General features: G+C 48.3%; 15 non-coding genes across 15 annotated transcripts; 4 read left to right on the top strand and 11 right to left on the bottom strand.

Moving 5' to 3' along the window:
• Positions 1 to 573: 573 nt before the first annotated feature.
• On the bottom strand, positions 574 to 645 carry TRNAE-CUC (transfer RNA glutamic acid (anticodon CUC)). Its single transcript has one exon. It is a non-coding gene; the product is annotated as a tRNA-Glu (tRNA).
• A 1,319-nt stretch (positions 646 to 1,964) lies between these two features.
• On the bottom strand, positions 1,965 to 2,038 carry TRNAN-GUU (transfer RNA asparagine (anticodon GUU)). The gene has a single exon. It is a non-coding gene; the product is annotated as a tRNA-Asn (tRNA).
• Positions 2,039 to 2,908: 870 nt separating this feature from the next.
• On the bottom strand, positions 2,909 to 2,980 carry TRNAE-CUC (transfer RNA glutamic acid (anticodon CUC)). Its single transcript has one exon. It is a non-coding gene; the product is annotated as a tRNA-Glu (tRNA).
• A 1,464-nt stretch (positions 2,981 to 4,444) lies between these two features.
• TRNAV-CAC (transfer RNA valine (anticodon CAC)) lies at positions 4,445 to 4,517 on the bottom strand. Its single transcript has one exon. It is a non-coding gene; the product is annotated as a tRNA-Val (tRNA).
• Positions 4,518 to 6,057: 1,540 nt separating this feature from the next.
• TRNAS-GCU (transfer RNA serine (anticodon GCU)) lies at positions 6,058 to 6,139 on the bottom strand. Its single transcript has one exon. It is a non-coding gene; the product is annotated as a tRNA-Ser (tRNA).
• A 738-nt stretch (positions 6,140 to 6,877) lies between these two features.
• On the bottom strand, positions 6,878 to 6,951 carry TRNAN-GUU (transfer RNA asparagine (anticodon GUU)). The gene has a single exon. It is a non-coding gene; the product is annotated as a tRNA-Asn (tRNA).
• Positions 6,952 to 7,750: 799 nt separating this feature from the next.
• On the bottom strand, positions 7,751 to 7,822 carry TRNAE-CUC (transfer RNA glutamic acid (anticodon CUC)). Its single transcript has one exon. It is a non-coding gene; the product is annotated as a tRNA-Glu (tRNA).
• Positions 7,823 to 8,283: 461 nt separating this feature from the next.
• On the bottom strand, positions 8,284 to 8,356 carry TRNAV-CAC (transfer RNA valine (anticodon CAC)). The gene has a single exon. It is a non-coding gene; the product is annotated as a tRNA-Val (tRNA).
• A 254-nt stretch (positions 8,357 to 8,610) lies between these two features.
• On the top strand, positions 8,611 to 8,682 carry TRNAM-CAU (transfer RNA methionine (anticodon CAU)). Its single transcript has one exon. It is a non-coding gene; the product is annotated as a tRNA-Met (tRNA).
• Positions 8,683 to 12,172: 3,490 nt separating this feature from the next.
• Positions 12,173 to 12,244, top strand: TRNAM-CAU (transfer RNA methionine (anticodon CAU)). Its single transcript has one exon. It is a non-coding gene; the product is annotated as a tRNA-Met (tRNA).
• Positions 12,245 to 13,068: 824 nt separating this feature from the next.
• TRNAM-CAU (transfer RNA methionine (anticodon CAU)) lies at positions 13,069 to 13,140 on the bottom strand. The gene has a single exon. It is a non-coding gene; the product is annotated as a tRNA-Met (tRNA).
• A 440-nt stretch (positions 13,141 to 13,580) lies between these two features.
• On the bottom strand, positions 13,581 to 13,652 carry TRNAM-CAU (transfer RNA methionine (anticodon CAU)). The gene has a single exon. It is a non-coding gene; the product is annotated as a tRNA-Met (tRNA).
• Positions 13,653 to 13,760: 108 nt separating this feature from the next.
• On the top strand, positions 13,761 to 13,834 carry TRNAN-GUU (transfer RNA asparagine (anticodon GUU)). The gene has a single exon. It is a non-coding gene; the product is annotated as a tRNA-Asn (tRNA).
• A 317-nt stretch (positions 13,835 to 14,151) lies between these two features.
• On the top strand, positions 14,152 to 14,225 carry TRNAN-GUU (transfer RNA asparagine (anticodon GUU)). The gene has a single exon. It is a non-coding gene; the product is annotated as a tRNA-Asn (tRNA).
• Positions 14,226 to 14,570: 345 nt separating this feature from the next.
• On the bottom strand, positions 14,571 to 14,641 carry TRNAG-CCC (transfer RNA glycine (anticodon CCC)). Its single transcript has one exon. It is a non-coding gene; the product is annotated as a tRNA-Gly (tRNA).
• Between the last annotated feature and the right edge of the window lie 3,079 nt (positions 14,642 to 17,720).

Below are 17,720 nucleotides of genomic sequence, written 5' to 3'. Positions count from 1 at the left end.
GTGGTTTTCTGCTCCAGAGAAGCGGACATGGAGCAATGGATTCAAGCTACAAGAAAGAAGCTTCCACCTAAACATTAGGAAGAACTTCCTGACAGTAAGAGCTGTCCGACAGTGGAATTTGATACCAAGGTGTGTGGTGGAGTCTCCTCCTTTGGAGGTCTTTAAGCGGAGGCTTGACAGCCATCTGTCAGGAATGCTTTGATGGTGTTTCCTGCTTGGCAGGGGGTTGGACTGGATGGCCATTGTGGTCTCTTCCAACTCTATGATTCTATGATGGACATTGTAGTCCCAAAACAGCTGGAGGGCCAGGTTTGGCCACCACTGACCTTGTCCAACTCTCTTCAATGCAGGAAGCACAGCTAAAGAACCCCTGACAGCTGGCCCTCCCACCTCGCTTCAAAAAACCTGCAACGAAGGAGAGCCCACCACCTTCCGAGCTAGTCCATGACTGGTACCACAATTGTGAGTCCAAAATAAATGAAGCTTCATGGTCTGAGTTCCTGGAAGGGGCTCAGCACTGGTGGTATAACACACGTTAATCTGGAATGACCCTCTTCCCATTGCGTAAAAGAATTCCCTGACTGGGAATCAAACCCGGGCCGCGGCGGTGAGAGCGCCAAATCCTGACCACTAAACCATCAGGGATGTGCAAGGTGATCTCTGTCCCTCCCTTCTTTCAAGCGACGAGCACCGGATCAAACTGCATAGAAATGGTGCTCTGCCAGCCAGACATCCTACCAAATGGCAGGTTTTCCTAAGTTGCTGTGAAGAGTTCTAACTCCATTAGGAGGCTGGAAAGCAGCATTTGGTCATCCTCTTCCAGGGGGAGTTATTGCCAGGGAAGGGAAACCAAGATAGATAATCTTTATTGTCATTGCCCCATACAGAACAACGAAATTGAAAAAAACTCTACATCAGACATTCAAAACCAACAAGCCTGCTATTCCATCCTGATTAGCCCCCCACAGGCTCTGGTACCCCATAATTAAATACAATATACTCCCATAAAGACTACCTTACACTCATTGAAAGTGAAGTAGGTTGCGGGAGAGGCAGGGACTGGCCCTGGTCAACCAATGAGCTTCATGGCCCAGTCGGGATTGGAACTGTGGTCTCCCAGATCCTGATCTGACACTCCAATCTAATCTGACACTGCAAGCGCTTTTCCATGCTGGAGCAAAACCATCCTCTGCTACATGGTTGTTGTCTTTTCCTTTTCCTTTGTATATCTCACAAAAGAAGGGGGGAAAGGGCCCCTCCGAATAAGAGAACAGGACACCAAAGCCTCTTCTTCTGGCACCAAGCCTGGCAGAGTTGGCACCTGTGGGGAGTGCGAGGGGGTGGCTGGTTGGTTTAAATCTCTTGAGCTCTGTGTTATGGGCCCACTGTGGGTTCTGCCTGGATGAAGGAAATGAGCTGGGTGTGGCCCATCAGCCAGTTTAGAGCTAGTTACTATAAAAACTTCATCCCTAAGAACTTTTGATGGAGTTTGCTTTCTTCCTCCTATTTCCCAATCCTTTGTCCTTTTGTGCCATCCCTTTTTAGATGTTAAGACTGATGACAGGAATGGTCTCATTACTGATCTTGGCTTGAGTCGTGGCTGGTGCATTCCTTCCTCTGCCTTTTGCCTTTTATTTATCATCATTATTTATTTAATTAATACCTATACCGCCCTATACCCTAAGGTCTCAGGGTGGTTCTCATAAAATGGTGAATACACATGAAATCAAAACGAAAATAACAACCCAATAAAACAAAACAAAACTCCCAACCTACTTCTCTTTAAATGAGTGTGGCCTTGGATTCCCTTTCAGAGAGGCACACACCCCAACAAAAGGGCTGCTTTGCTATTGTGTTAAACTTCTAGATGTACTGAGGGTGGGCTGAATCCCTCATGTGGGCAGAACACAACAGATTAGCAATTCACCACTCAGGCTCCTCATTGCAGGCAAATTTCCTGCAGCCGTCCCTGGGTGGGCTCGAACCACCAACCTTCTGGTTAACAGCCAGACGCGCTAACCGATTGCGCCACAGAGACCTGGGCAGAGCTGTTTCTCTGCCTCCTGTTATGCTCGGTGCTGGGAAAGTTCATTTTGAAAAGGAACTAGTTCAAGTTCAAGGAGGAAACGGTTCCAGGAAGAATGATGTTCTAGGCCTAGCAGACAAAATAACCACTGATAAATTGTCAGGTCTGGATGGCACCCCCACATTTGGCTCTTCTTGGGCAAAAAAAGAGGAGGATGGCACCTTCTCTTGGCTATAGGCAGGGCCAATTTGCCAGGATACCAAATTCAGGGTGAGCAATTATAGTTGAAATGGATCTATTACACAAAAAGCCCCTTCCCCCAAGCTGGATTTTTTTTTGCAAAAAGGGACAGCCTGAGGAAAGTGCGCTGAGAAGTGTAGAATTGCAATTTGCTTGCAGCAATGGCATCTAAGCTCTCCACAAACAAATAAGGATGAAGGTCCATAGAAACACAGAATCGTAGAGTTGGAAGGAAACCCAAGGATCCCCTAATCCAGGCATCCCCAAACTTCGGCCCTCCAGAAGTTTTGGACTACAATTCCCATCTTCCCTGACCACTGGTCCTGTTAGCTAGGGATCATGGGAGTTGTAGGCCAAAACATCTGGAGGGCCGCAGTTTGGGGATGCCTGCCCTAATCCAACCCTCTTCAATGCAGGAAGTACTGTTAAAGAACCCCTGACAGGTGGCCCTCCAACCTCTGTTCAAAAAACTTGCAAGGAAGGAGAGTCCACCATCATCTTCCAAGGTAGTCCATGACTGGCACCACAACTGCGGGACCAAAATAAATGAGGCTTCCGGGTCTGAGTTCCTGGAAGGGGTTCAGCACTGGTGGCATAACAGAAGTGGATCTGGAATGACCCTCTTCCCATTGCGTAAAAGAATTCCCTGACCGGGAATCGAACCCGGGCCGCAGCGGTGAGAGCGCCGAATCCTGACCACTAGACCATCAGGGATGTGCAAGGTGATCTCTGTCTCTCCATTCTTTCAAGCGACGAGCACCGGATCAAACTCCTAAGAAATGGTGATCTGCCAGTCAGACATTCTGACAAATGGCAGGTTTTCTTTAGTTGCTGTGAAGAGTTCCAACTCTGTTAGGAAGCTGGAAAGCCGCATTTAATCATCCGCTTTCCTGGGGAAGGGAAACCAAGGCCACACTCATTTAAAGTTCCATGGTACCAATTTAAACAGTCGTGGCTTCCCCCAAAGAATTCTGGGAGCTCCTAGTTTGTTTTCAGGGCTGAGAGTTGTAAGGAGTCTCCCCCCCTGCCTGCCCACCTTGGAGTCCCTTCCAACTCTGCAATGCTATGATTCTATGTTTTGTGGGGTGAAGGAGGCATTAGCCTCCAGCAGGAGATGCCTGCTGTTTGCACCTGCTTGCAGTTAGCGTGACCTGCTTAGCTGGCACCTGATTATAGGATTGGTTGACTAACATTCAGCATGGGTTAAAGGTAAAGGGACCCCCCTGACCATTAGGTCCAGTCGTGACCAACTCTGGGGTTGCGGCGCTCATCTTGCGTTATTGGCTGAAGGAGCCGGCGTACAGCTTCCAGGTCATGTGGCCAGCATGACAAAGCCGCTTCTGGAGAACCAGAGCAGCGCACGGAAACACCATTTACCTTCACGCTGGAGCGGTACCTATTTACTGTATCTACTTGCACTTTGGCGTGCTTTCGAACTGCTAGGTTGGCAGGAGCTGGGAGCAAGCAACGGGAGCTCACCCTGTTGCGGGGATTCGAACCGCCGACCTGATCGGCAAGCCCTAGGCTCTGTGGTTTAACCCACAGCGCCACCGTGTCCCGTCAGCATGGGTTACTTGGTTACAAATCTGCAGCAAGCGTGAACAAGGGTATCCGAGGAAGATTTTTGTGATTTGTCTCTAGTGAGACTTGAGGGCTCAATTCCTCTTAAAGCAGGTTATGTGGTTGTTCTGTTTCAACCCTCTCCCTTGTGAACCATTTCGTTCAGACAACAGGAACTTTCCAACCACAAAGCTTATCAGGTGAACTCTCTCTTGGAAGAGCGGGTGCCAACTACATAGGTCACACTGTTTGCAAGTGGAGTCCTGACTGAGAGAGAATAAATAATAGTGGCACTTATGTCACAAGGGCCTCTTGCACCCCCTACGTTAATGTTAGGGTTAGTGCAGGCTTCCTCAGCCTCAGCCCTCCAGATGTTTTTGGCCTACAACTCCCATGATCCCTAGCTAGCAGGACCAGTGGTCAGGGATGCTGGGAATTGTAGTCTCAAAACATCTGGAGGGCCGAGGTTGAGGGAGCCTTGGTTAGTGGGTAGATATCCAGTCTGTGTTTTGTTTTGGGTAGTGCACTATGCTTGTTCCTGTTTGTTTTAGATATTTCTTTCTACACCTTACAAAAGAATTCAGTAGGCATATTTTTTTAAAAAGAAAAGAAGCACCATGTTTCTGCCTAGTTTCGAACCAGGGACCTTTCGCGTGTGAGGCGAACATGATGACCACTACACTACAGAAACTCTGCCTTAGCTGTGGCCTTTGTTCCTGCCCCCTGACCAAGAAAGATCTTTTTGGCTTGGAGTCCTTGGCACTCAGAGAATGGCAGTGCCACATGCTCCAGGTGGATGGGGTGGGGCATACCCCATCCAGCTAAGTGGCGTCGTGGAAGCGTGTTGGGCCCATAACCAAGAGGGTGATGGATCAAAGCCATTGGCTGCTGTGCAGCAGCAGATACCTTTTGCTTTTGACTTGGACAACCCGCAAATGCGGGGAGGAGATGCTGCAGGCCCTCCCTCCTTTGGCAACTGATCTGGGAAAACGAATCCTGTTGCAGAACAGAAGGGAAGGCACTTCTTTTAAGGGAGAAATAACATCTCTTCCCCTCCCCCCCAACACACAGTACTGGATCAACCAATAGGCAGAAGAAGCATGTGCTTAGAGCACCAATTTTTATTTATTTATATTTATTTTTGAAGATTGCTATAATCATCGCCGCCACAATCCCTCTCCTTAGGGACCCAAGTACAACCTGGAGTCCAGGCTTCATTCCGTTCTTTGACATAATTCGACACAGGCCATAGAACAGAAGCTGGAGCTGCAACAGTCCTTCTATTTGGTAAAATAATTTCCTGGCTGGGAATTGAACCTGGGCCGCAGTGAATCCTAATCACTAGACCACCAGGGATGTGCATGGTAATCTCTGCTTCTCTATTCTTTTCATGTGATCGACCAACTGCAAGGAAATGGCACTTGACTAGCCAGCCAGCCTCCTAGTCAATGGGCATGTTTTCCTTCTGTAGGCCAAATCAACACCTGACCCTACAGGGTGGCAAAGGCAGTATAGTAAACCAAAGGCTTATGCTACAGAGGAATATCCCAAAAAGGCTCACTTGCAGGATCATCACCTTGTCATGGTGAGTGGGCTTGCACGTAGCTATGACCCTTGTGAGTGAAGCCGCCGCGAATCTCGTACTCCCAGTAGGGTCACCAAAGGCAGTAAGGTCAAAGGGGAGGAGCTAGACAAAGAATGATCCAAAAAGTCCTCAATGGCAGAACAGGCGGATGATAACAAGCGGTATGTTACAACAGCTATGAAGACGGATGAAGGCTGCAGCAGATAAGAATCTACTGGTCGTCGTGATACTCATGCCATTGGAATAGAGCAGGCACAGGCAACCTTCGGCCCTCCAGATGTTTTGGACTACCATCATCCCTGACCACTGGTCCTGTTAGCTAGGGATCATGGGAATTGTAGGCAAAAACATCTGGAGGGCCGAAGGTTGCCTATGCCTGGAATAGAGCCTAACTGCGAAGACTGTGCGTTGGTCAGCGTGCACTGATCTACACACATAAAAATTTTTCAAGCGCAGGCATCTTCTAAAAACCCATCTAATCCTCAGCATGATCAACTCCCACCCAGAAACCTATGTCCCCACCCCACTGTGGATCCAGAATTGGCCCCCACAGTCACTTATGGACACACCATTAAGACCATATTCATGGAAGACGACCCTACTCGGCTACAAGCAATCACCAAAGAAGAAGATCCAAAAAAGGGGCCGACGAGGGTGGGATTCGAACCCACGCATGCAGAGCACAATGGATTAGCAGTCCATCGCCTTCACCACTCGGCCACCTCGTCCAGGAATCCTGCCCACCGCTGTCCCTGGGTGGGCTTGAACCACCATCCTTCTGGTTAACATCCTTCTGTGCTAACCCATTGCGCCACAGAGACCTGGGTGGTAGCATCCTTGGTCTGAGATCTTAATACAGTACTGGAACACTACTGAAAGACTAAGGATGGGATGGGCATGTGTCCTTATACTGTACCAATTTCCCAGTTTCAATGGAGAAAGGGGGAGGAGGAATTGTTCTGCAGCTTAAAGGGTCAGTGGCAGAACTGGTGTCCCCTTCAACAACTCAACAAGTAGAGTGGAAGCAGGGTACTCAACAAGCAAGCCTTGAAGAGTTAAAAGGGCTAGAGTTAGACTCCACCCTTTGAACGTTCCTTTGCTCTGCTTTTCAGTTTCAGCCGTGTTCTCCACCTCACCAGCAATAAAGCAGTAAAAATCACACGTTTGTTAATTTATACTGCAGTTATTATGATGAGGAAAAGCAGTATTGGATGCTTATTGCCAAAGGGTGAAATAATGACATAAAGTGATCTGGGAGAAAAAAAACTATCCCAAGTTCCTCTTTCTTATTTTAAAGCTCTCACTATATTCACAGTCATAGTGACTATTTTTGGCTGCTTGGATAATGTGCTGAGCTCCTAGGGAAAAGAGCTACTAAGGGGGGACTTGAACCCCCATGTGAGAAGAACACAACAGATTAGCAATTCGCCACTCAGGCTCCTCATTGCAGGCAGATTTCCTGCAGCCGTCCCTGGGTGGGCTCGAACCACCAACCTTCTGGTTAACAGCCAGACGCGCTAACCGATTGCGCCACAGAGACCTGGGCAGAGCTGTTTCTCTGCCTCCTGTTATGCTCGGTGCTGCGAAAGTTCACTTTGAAAAGGAACTAGTTCAAGTTCAAGGAGGAACCAGTTCCAGGAAGAATGATGTTCTAGGCCTAGCAGACAAAATAACAACTGGTCTGGATGGCACCCCCACATTTGGCTCTTCTTGGGCAAATAAAAGGAGGATGGCATCTTCTATTGGCCAGGGCCGTCTTAAGCATAGCTGGTGCCCTGGCGCGAACTATCCCTCCGGCGCCCCCCCTCCCGTTTCTGAGTGTGGCTGCCGCGCGGGCGGAGCAGCGCAGTGCCCCCCTGGCGGCCCGGTGCCCTGCCGCCTTACGCCACCCAGCCTTGCCTTAGGGCCGGCCCTGCTCTTGGCTATAGGCAGGACTAATTTGCCAGGATACCAAAGGCAAAGGGTGTAATTGTAGTTGAAATGGATCTATTGCACAAAACACCCCTTCCCCTAAGATGGATTTTTTTTTTTTGCAAATAAAGACAGCAGGAGGGAAATGCCCTGAGATGTGTAGAATAGCAATTGTGCAGAATTGTAGAGTTGGAAGGATCCCCAAAGATCACCTAGTCCAACTTCCTTACAGGTGGCCCTCCAACCTCGCTTAAAAAAACCTGCAATGAAAGGGAGTCCACCACTTTCTGAGGTAGTCCATGACTGGCACCACAACTGCGGGACCAAAATAAATGAGGCTTCAGGGTCTGAGTCCCTGGAAGGGGCTCAGCATTGGTGGTATAACAGAAGTGAATCTGGAATGACCCTCTTCCCATTGCGTAAAAGAATTCCCTGACCGGGAATCGAACCCGGGCCGCGGCGGTGAGAGCGCCGAATCCTGACCACTAGACCATCAGGGATGTGCAAGGTGATCTCTGTCCCTCCATTATTCCAAGCAATGAGCACTGTAAAGGCTGGTGGAGGAAAGTTTTTTAGGGGGGTCTGAGTTGAAGAAGTTAAAGGGTGGAACAGTCATTTGAGGGGAGTCAAACTGAAAAGTACATTTGATGGTACACTGTGCTCTGGCATAACTTATGTGATCCCACAACTGGGTAATATTCTACCTTACCCTAAAAAAATCTCTGTGGCCAGATAGGATACCCAAGCATTATCGGCAAACAACATATGAGGTGTGTAATTTGCTATTGGTTTTTATTGTGAGACTATAAAATGATTTCCAACTCTCTGGCTTCCGTTGTAATGCTCAAGTTGTGGGTAGCTATCCAGTCTATGTTTTCTTTGGGGTAGTGCACTATGGTTACTTTAGATGTTCCTTCTTCCATATTTTACAAATATATATATAAAGAAAAGTGGAGTACCATGTTTCTGCCTGGTTTCAAACCAGGGACCTTTCACATGTGAGGCGAACGTGATGACCACCACACTACAGAAACTCTGCCTTAGCTGTGGCCTTTGTTCCTGCCCCCTGGCCAAGAGAAATCCTTTTGGCTTGGAGTTCTTGGCACTCAGAGAATGGCAATGCCACATGCTCCCAATGGATGGGGTGGGGCACTGGCCCCACAGCGCCTTCTGGCTGCAGCACCTTGGGGGCTGTCCCTGCCAGCCTTTTGAGTTCAGATTCCTCGCCTCACTTGATGAAAAAGAATCGACTCCTGGTCCCTGACAAACACACATTCATGCCCCATCCAGCAGAGTGGCGCAGAGGGAGCGTGCTGGGCCCATAACCCAGAGGTCGATGGATCGAAACCATCCTCTGCTAGGTGGCAAGGGCTGCCTTTTGTCTTTGACTTGGACAACCCCCAAATTTGAGGAGAAGGGTATTTTCTTGCTCCCGAGTAGGGTACTCTCCCTCCTTTGGCAATAGGCCTTGGCAAGAGCACGAGTTTCTGGAAAAGGTTCAGTACTGTTGACATATCCTGCCATTTGGCAAAAGAATTCCCTCACTGGGAATCAAACCCGGGCCACGGCAGTGAGAGCACCGAATTCTAACCACTAGACCACCAGGGATATGCAGTGTGTTTTCTGTCCCTCCCTTCTTTCAAACGATGAGCACTGTATCAAACTGCTAATAATTGGCTCTTTGCCCTTCGGATATCATGCCAAGAAGCAGGGTTTCCTCAATGGAGTTGAAGCACTTGGCAGGGAAAGGGGGGGAATGGCAGGATACTGGAAAGTCTGAGACTGGGAAGGGGGGCTGCAGTCTCACTCGGAGGAAGGGGTCAGTGATTTGTGGGGAACTGTGCCAGCCTGGAGGTAAGAGTTGGAGGCAGGGGAAATGTCAGAGTTGGAGGGTGGAGCACAGGCTCGGTCAGTAGAAGGGGAAGAAGAGTAAACCAGGAAAGTTAAAGAAATAGAAAATAGAAATAGAAATACTTTATTGTCACTGTACCATTTGTTTACAGTGAGATTAAACGAGCCTCTCCCTCCACCCCACAATCTCCCAGTCCTTGTTACACTCTGTGTGCTGTACGACCACCAACCCCAAACGTCCATTCAGCATCTTTCCTCACGGCTCATGGGTAGAAACTGTTCTTTAACCTGTTGGTGCGGTCCCCAAGGGCAGGAGATTAAAAAGGTGCTGGCCAGGGTATGAGTCATCCCTGAGAATGTTCCTCGCTCTTCTGAGGCAACGGTCTCCCACGATAACATCTAGCGGACTCAGGGGACAGCCCACGATATCGTGTGCTGTCTTCACCACCCTCCGTAGGGCCTCTCTGTCCATGGCTGTCAAACCACCATACCACACCGTAATGCAGTATGAAAGAACACTTTCTATCGTGGACCGATAGAAGGAAATCATCAGTGGCTGTCCAACCTTGTTCTTTCAAAAGACCCTAAGGAAATGAAGTCTCTATTGGGCCTTCCTAACCACCTGGGCTGTATTGACCTTCCAAGTTAAGATGGACTTAACTTTAAGCAGAGGCTTGACAGGCATATGTCAAGAATGCTTTGATGGTGTTTCCTGCTTGGCAGGGGGTTGGACTGGATGGCCCTTGTGGTCTCTTCCAACTCTATGATTCTATGACTCCCAGGTATTAGAGGGAAGAGACTCTCTCCACACAGCCCCCCCCTCCCCGATATACAACGGGGCTAGCTCCCCTCTCCTCCTCCAAAGGTTCCCCCTCCGAAAGGGGAAACAAAGGCCAGTTGTTTCCCCACCCTCTCCTCCATAACTGTCTCCCAGAACCAGGAGGGGATTGAAGAGGGATGAGCAGAGGCAGCTTCCATGCAGGCGCAGTCTCTGGCTGTGTGTGTACAGCCCATTGGGAGAAGATGCGTAAATTCATGGAGTGGACCCCTGTGGCTGCAGCTGCTGCGGGGAAAAACTGCCTAGACTCTTGACAGGTGTGCCTGGGTATTCAGAGTTGTAGAAAAGAGTGTTAAGTGTCAGCTTTGACAAATAAGAGTTAACTATCTACCATGTGGGTTCCTTTGGCTGCAAAGTGCAATGGACAGAGTTGAGGAAAACCTGCCAGCTGCTAGGACGTCTGACGAGCAGAGAGCCATATATTGGCAGTTGGATACAGTGATTATCGCTTAAAATAATGGAAGGACAGAGATCACCTTGCATATCTCTGATGGTACCACAGCACAGGATTGATAAAAACGAACTTCCCAAGCAAACTGAGCATAACAAGAGGCCAATAAGCAGCCCTGCCCAGGTCTCTATGGTGCAATAAGTTAACACGTCTGGCTGTTAACCAGAAAGTTGGTGGTTCAAGCCCACCCAGGGACGGCTGCTGGCCTTCTACCTGCAATGAGGTGGCTGAGTGATGAATTGCTAATCTGTTGTCCTCTGCAGACATGGGGGTTCAAGCCCACCCTCAGTAGCCCCTTAGGAGTACAATATCTAAGCAGCCCTTTTGTTGGGGAGTGCTGGTCTGCCCCTCTGAAATGGCTCTTACGTGGACCCTGAGATCATCTTCTGAGGCCCCTCTTTGTGTGCCTTGAGAGGTCTGGAAGGTGGCAACACGAGAAGGGGCCTTCTCTGCAGTGGCTCCCTGTCTATGGAATGCTTTCCCCAGGGAAATTCGCCTGGTGCCTTCATTATACACCTTTAGGCTCCAGGCAAAAACATTCCTTTTTAACCAGGCCTTTAGTTGATCCGATTGACATCCTATGCCCTTTTAAAAATGTGGCTTTTGGGGGGGAAGGGGTGTTATTGGGTTGTTGTTTTTATGTTGCTTTTATATATTGTGGTTTTTCTGTTGGTCTTTTATGTGAACCGCCCTGAAACCCCTGGGATAGGTTGGTGTGTATGTGTATGTTATCTGTCTTATGATCTAAAAGGGATGACATCACAGTCCTGCCCAGCATCTCTTCCTCTGCCTCTTGCTCAGTCAACAAGCAAAAACAGTGCAGGCAGGCAAAAGTCTTCAAACAGCTGAGGAGGGTGGGATTCAAACCCATGTGTGCAGAATGCAATGGATTAGCAGTCCATCCGCTTCACCAGAGGATGCAGTGCCCACAGCCATCCTCCAAATTAAAATCCATAGAATCATAGAGTTGGAAGAGACCACAAGGGCCATCCAGTCCAACCCCCTGCCAAGCAGGAAACACCATCAAAGCATTATTGACATATGCCTATCAAGCCTCTGCTTAAAGACCTCCAAAGAAGGAGACTCCACCACACTCCTTGGTAGCAAATTCCACTGCCGAACAGCTCTTACTGTCAGGAAGTTCTTCCTAATGTTTAGGTGGAATCTTCTTTCTTGAAGTTTGAATCCATTGCTCCGTGTCCGCTTCTCTGGAGCAGCAGAAAACAACCTTTCTCCCTCCTCTATATGACATCCTTTTATATATTTGAACATGGCTATCATATCACCCCTTAACCTTCTCTTCTCCAGGCTAAACATACCCAGCTCCCTAAGCCGTTCCTCATAAGGCATCGTTTCCAGGCCTTTGACCATTTTGGTTGCCCTCTTCTGGACACGTTCTAGCTTGTCAGTATCCTTCTTGAACTGTGGTGCCCAGAACTGGACACAATACTCCAGGTGAGGTCTGACCAGAGCAGAATACAGTGGTACTATTACTTCCCTAGATCTAGATGCTATACTCCTATTGATGCAGCCCATAATTGCATTGGCTTTTTTTGCTGCTGCATCACACTGTGCATCCAGATGCACAGACCTATCATTACAGAGAGACTCTGCCTCTCAGCCTCTTTTGGCCTGAACATTCCCAGGCAGGGATGGATGGCTGACAAACAATGCAATGATCCACAGCTAGCCACTTTCTCCCAAGCAGCTAGCAGAGTGGTGCAGCGGGAGCATGCTGGGCCCATAACCCAGAGGTCGATGGATCGAAACCATCCTCTGCTAGTTGGCAGTGACTGCCTTTTGCTTTTTCCTTGGACAACCCACAAAAGAAAAGGGGAAAAGGGATCCCTTTTTGAGTAGGACAGCACAGCAACTCCTTCCTTTGGCAAAAGGCCTGGTAGAAGGAATCGCCTCCAAGGAAGATGGTGTGCTGCTATTGCTTTGATCCAACCTGCTAGTAAGGTGCTTGCTCTGCTTTGATAGTGTTGCACACACCCCAGTCTCCAAGTGGCAAGAGATTCCAGGGCTTGCAGTGTTTTACCCAGGGTTCAGTTTCCTTTGAACAAAGCTCAATGGAGACTGTGGTGCCTTTAGGATATATGACTTTAATTGAAGCTATACAATCTGAGCACCAGATTTAGGGGTTTGCAGCATTCAGTCTGCAGTAGAAGCCCCAAGCCACAGTTCTGTGTCCAGCGCTGAGCAATACATGCCTCTGTCTCCAGCTTCCAGCATCCAAACTATTATTGCACCCTGCATTGTCAATGTGGCATTCAGCATCAGGCTGGACTAGAGGACCCCCAGGAGCCCTTCCAACATTCACATTCTGATTCAAAGGATAAACTAGGTAGGCACACAGCTTTTTCTCAGCAGCCAACCAAGATGGATCCACCTCGAACCCCCTGCCAAGATAAGGGAAAGGAAAAACTGCTTTCTTGCTGGAAGAGAATAAACATGGAAAGTGGTGGTAGGATCCTTTCTCCCAGGCCTTTTGCCAGAGGAGGGAGTTGCTGTGCTGTCCTACTCAGCAGCACCAACAAGGGATCCCTTTTCCCTTTTATTTTGTGGGTTGCCCAAGGAAAAAGGAAAAGGCGGACACTTCTACCTAGCAGAGGATGGTTTCGATCCATCGACCTCTGGGTTATGGGCCCAGCACGCTCCCGCTGCGCCACTCTGCTGGCTGGTTGGGAGAAAGTGGCTGGCTGTGGATCATTGCATCATTTGTCAGCTATGTCTCCAGTCTGGGAATGACTTTATTTGGATTCCCTAATCTGTAATGAGGCAGTATCATGCCAACATTCACTGTCCCCAGTTGCTGTGGCTATTTTTATTCTACAAATGGAAGATACAGACTTTCCCACTTGGGCTATTGCAGATGGTTGACATCCACCTATCTCAGGAGACAATGGAGGCGTGTGCCTTTGGATCCTGCTAACGTCTTAAAGCAAAGCAATATTAGCATGTCAGCTCTCCCTTCTTTTCAACAATATTCATTTTCCCAGGCCTGTTGCCAGAGGATGTGCCAGAGCACATCATCTTCCTAGCTTCCTACTTAGGAGCTGCAGGGGAAAAAATTCCACTCGCACCCACATTTTGCAAAGGCAAAAGCAAAAGTACGTAGCAGAGGATGGTTTCGATCCATCGACCTCTGGGTTATGGGCCCAGCACGCTTCCGCTGCGCCACTCTGCTGGATGGAGCAAGAAAGAGCCTAGTGTGTACCATCAGTTCGTTTGTCATCTATCCAGTTCCAGCAACAAAACCGCAGGATAAAAGAGACTGAGGGTCAGCCCTGCCCAGGTCTCTGTGGCGCAATCGGTTAGCGCGTCTGGCTGTTAACCAGAAGGTTGGTGGTTCGAGCCCACCCAGGGACGGTTGCAGGCACTTTGTTCAGGGTGAGACATCTGTTGTCCTCTGCACATGTGGGTTTGGATTCTATCTCACCATCCCTTTTTCCCATTAATTGGACCCAGGTCAAAAGATTGGGAACCTCACATGATGCCTCTGGTCTACAGCACTGGTGCAGCTGATGCGGGTCTTTTCCTTCCAGGTGAGTGATCCTGCCTAAGGAAAACCTCCAGTGGGCTTGCCTGGCCCACAGCAGTTATTTGCAGAGCATAAAATTGGACCTCTTTCTTTTGCATGGCATCAAAGGAAGCATAATAAGAGGTTGAGGGGCACCTTTCTCCAGGTCTCTGTGGCGCAATTGGTTAGCGCGTCTGGCTGTTAACCAGAAGGTTGGTGGTTCAAGCCCACCCAGGGACGTTTGCAGGCATTAAGGTGGCTGAATCAGTTCAGTTCCTATCTTTGCTAACCCTTTTCCCCACTGGCTGGAAGTCCTAGAGCAGTGGTCCCCAAATATTTTTCCCCCAAGGACCACTTGACAATTGCTGAGGGTGGACCACTTAATACGTTTCCTGCCTCTTGTAGCAGTTGTAATGCACTGTGCTAAATGATTTTTAATTTTAGCCTTACCGCACTCTCCGGAACACCTGAATGAAGCTTGTGGACCACCAGTTTGGGAAACCCTGTCTTAGGGCATAAACTTCTAGCTGGCAGGCTAATACTGTTTTCAACTCTCTGAAAGGAAAGAAAAAACACAGGAAGGTATGCACCAGCCGGGACTCGAACCCGGGTCACAAGATTGGGAACCTCGTATGATGCCTCTACACCACTGGTGCAGACGATGAGGACCTTCTCCTTCCTGGGCAGAATGTCTGCCGAGGAAAAACCTCCTGTGTGGCTGGATGGCTCAGAGGAGATTTTCAGCATCCTGACCAAAAATGTGTAGGGATCTCTAGCCTTTTGCATGTTGTGTCCAATGCAGAAGCAAAAGGCAACAGCAGAATAGAAGATGATATTTTTCTTCTATCAACCTCTGGGATATGTGCCCAGCATGCTCCCCTTCTGGTTTGGGGAAAGGAGCCTGAAATGGCTTGTATAACTGTTTTTCTCTTAGCTGAGTAAAACCTCAGGCCAAGAGGGGTGGAGATCTCTGTGATGAATTTTTTTTAGCACATCTTGGCTTTGGCTGGAAAGATGCAAGGCCACCCAGCTGCCGGTATCATGTTCCCAGTGACATGGTCAAGTGGTGAAGGCCATGGACTGCTAATCTGTTGTGCACTGTGCTGTGGGTTTGAATCCCACCCTCACAGGACACTTGCAAGCTTTTGTCTGCCACTGCCTTCTCTGCATGTCAGCAGGGAAAATGCCAGTCTGGATTCGCACCCAGGTCACCCGTAGCACTGCCAACGTTGAATGAATGCCATACACAGGACTGACACTGTTGCATGATGAGGCTTCTTTCTACATCGGTGGCGCAACTGAGCGGTCCCTTCCTTGGCATAAATCCTTTCAGGCAAACAGGTTCCCTCAAGCCCTGGGGATTTTTTTGGACACTTATACTTTCTTCCAGACGACTAGGAGTTAACATAACAGAGTTGTGGATCCTAGAGAGGCTGGAGAAAATAAGTAAACAGCGCAGGGCACCTTCCTCTTCCGCCTCCACAGTGCTGCGAAATAGCCTTTAGGTCTGGAGCCTCTGCTGCCGATTGCATTTCCTGGCTGCGGGTGCAATGCAAAGAAAAAAGACCGTGTGGAGCAGGTGAGCTAAAGCAAGGAAGGAGAGACAGAAAGCCTAGGAGGAACAGCTGCTAGGCGGCGGGGGAGAACAGAGGAGCCCATTTCTGCAGCAGCCAAATGCAGACAAAGAGCCCTGTGGAGCCTCGAAGGCTATCAGATTGCTGAGGAGCCGGGAGCTGGAAGGGAGCTTCTGAGAGAGCTTCCAGGCAGGTGTTTGTTTTCTTGGGGAGGGGCTGCAGCCTGCAGCTCAGTGGTTAGAGCCATGGTAGAGGTAGTGGTCATAAAACAGGCATCCCCAAACTTCAGCCCTCCGGATGTTTTGGACTACAATTCCCATCTTCCCTGACCACTGGTCCTGCTAGCTAGGGATCATGAGAGTTGTAGGCCAAAACATCTGGAGGGCTGCAGTTTGGGGATGCCTGTGTTAGAGCCTCTGCTTTGCATGCAGAAGGTCCCAGGTCCAGTCCCCGGCATCGCCAAGTGGGGCTGGGAAACAGCTCTGTCCGAAACTGCGAAGCTGCCCTAGGAGCCAACTCCTAGGAACCGAGGTCCCTTCAGCCCCCTCAATAAAATGCAGGTGAAACGCGCAAAATTGGAATATCGTTGAAAAGTGCATTTATTTCAGTAATGCAACTTATTATTTTTAATTTTTCTTTTAATTTTTACAAATGCTTTCTTTTGGAAATTCCACAGTAATAAAACAAATAGTTACAATAATACAAAAATAAGCATCGCTATTACATTTCATTAATTACATTCCATTTATAATTGAACCGCCTAATGACAAATAATTACAATTACAACAAATAAAGGCTTGACATATCTTGCTTTGCATGCCATGCATCTATCTCATATATTGGTTTCACCTTTTAAGTTGAATTACTGAAATAAATGCACTTTTCAATGATATTCTAATTTTCCGAGTTTCACCTGTATTTCAGGGCCCCCTCCCAAACTTGATGGGCATTGCCATTCAAACGGGTGTGTGTGCTGTGTCATGTAATAAATTATGTGGGGTGGGGCTTACCTGTCCCTCCGCCAATATTTTATTCAAGCTGGCACACCTGGAAGCTGCTGTCTGTGTTGACAATAGTGAGCTGGATGGACCTGACTCTGTAGAAGGCAGCTTACTATGTGAGATCGTGGCTAGTAGCCACTTGACAGCCTTACCCACTGTGAATTTGTCTTTTAAAACCATTAGACTGTGGCTTTTTTATTTTGTCACGGCAAAGTTAATTATTTCAGTTCTGTTTTAGGTTTTGAATCACGTGTGCACGCTGCCTTCGGATGGCTTGTCCTGAAAAGCAGCAAAGGAATACTTGAAACAAAATAATAAAATAAAGAGAGCAAAAACAAGGGTGGGGCGATAACAAGGAGGTAATGAAACATCACAAAGAAACAACTGATACAAATGCATCTTCTAGGGCAGGCTTTGCCAACCTGTGGTGTGTTTTTGTCATTTTTCTTAGCAACAACTCTTAGGAGGAATCATCCCATTCCAGATATTGCACTCCAAAGGAAAAACAAATATATACAAACCAGGAACTCTTCAACTCAATAGCTTTTTCAGTTTAGTCCAAACCAGGAAACTGTGGTTAACTGTTTCAGAACAAGCCAGGGTATATATAAACCCATTGTTTGAAGCTGGCTAAATATCTTGGTTTGTTGTGAAGCTGTTAATCATGGCTTCCTGGTTCAGTTGAAATGGAAACTAGAGTGGGTTAAAGAAATCCTGACTTATTTGCTGGCTCCTGCAAACAGAGGAGTAAAGAGGCTGCCCAAAGTCTGGTTTATATCACCTTTATTAAATCAATATATGCTCATTAAAAAGGTAAAGGTAAAGGGACCCCTGACCATTAGGTCCAGTCGTGACCGACTCTGGGGTTGCGCGCTCATCTCGCATTATTGGCCGAGGGAGCCGGCGTATAGCTTCCAGGTCATGTGGCCAGCATGACAAAGCCGCTTCTGGCAAACCAGAGCAGCACATGGAAACGCCGTTTACCTTCCCGCTGTAGCGGTTCCTATTTATCTACTTGCACTTTGACGTGCTTTCGAACTGCTAGGTTGGCAGGATTAGACACATCTAAATGTAAAGTATCGTCCCGTGTTTTCTGTTTTGTTCCAGAAGGTGATGACTTAGACAAGCAGGAGGAAGATCTTTCACTAGAAAGGTGTGAG

The sequence above is a fragment of the Zootoca vivipara genome, chromosome 2 (assembly GCF_963506605.1).
Source record: "Zootoca vivipara chromosome 2, rZooViv1.1, whole genome shotgun sequence".
NCBI classification, from domain to species: Eukaryota; Metazoa; Chordata; class Lepidosauria; order Squamata; family Lacertidae; genus Zootoca; species Zootoca vivipara.
The sequence above is the reverse complement of the archived record's forward strand: the minus strand, read 5'-3'. Positions and strand labels throughout refer to the sequence as shown.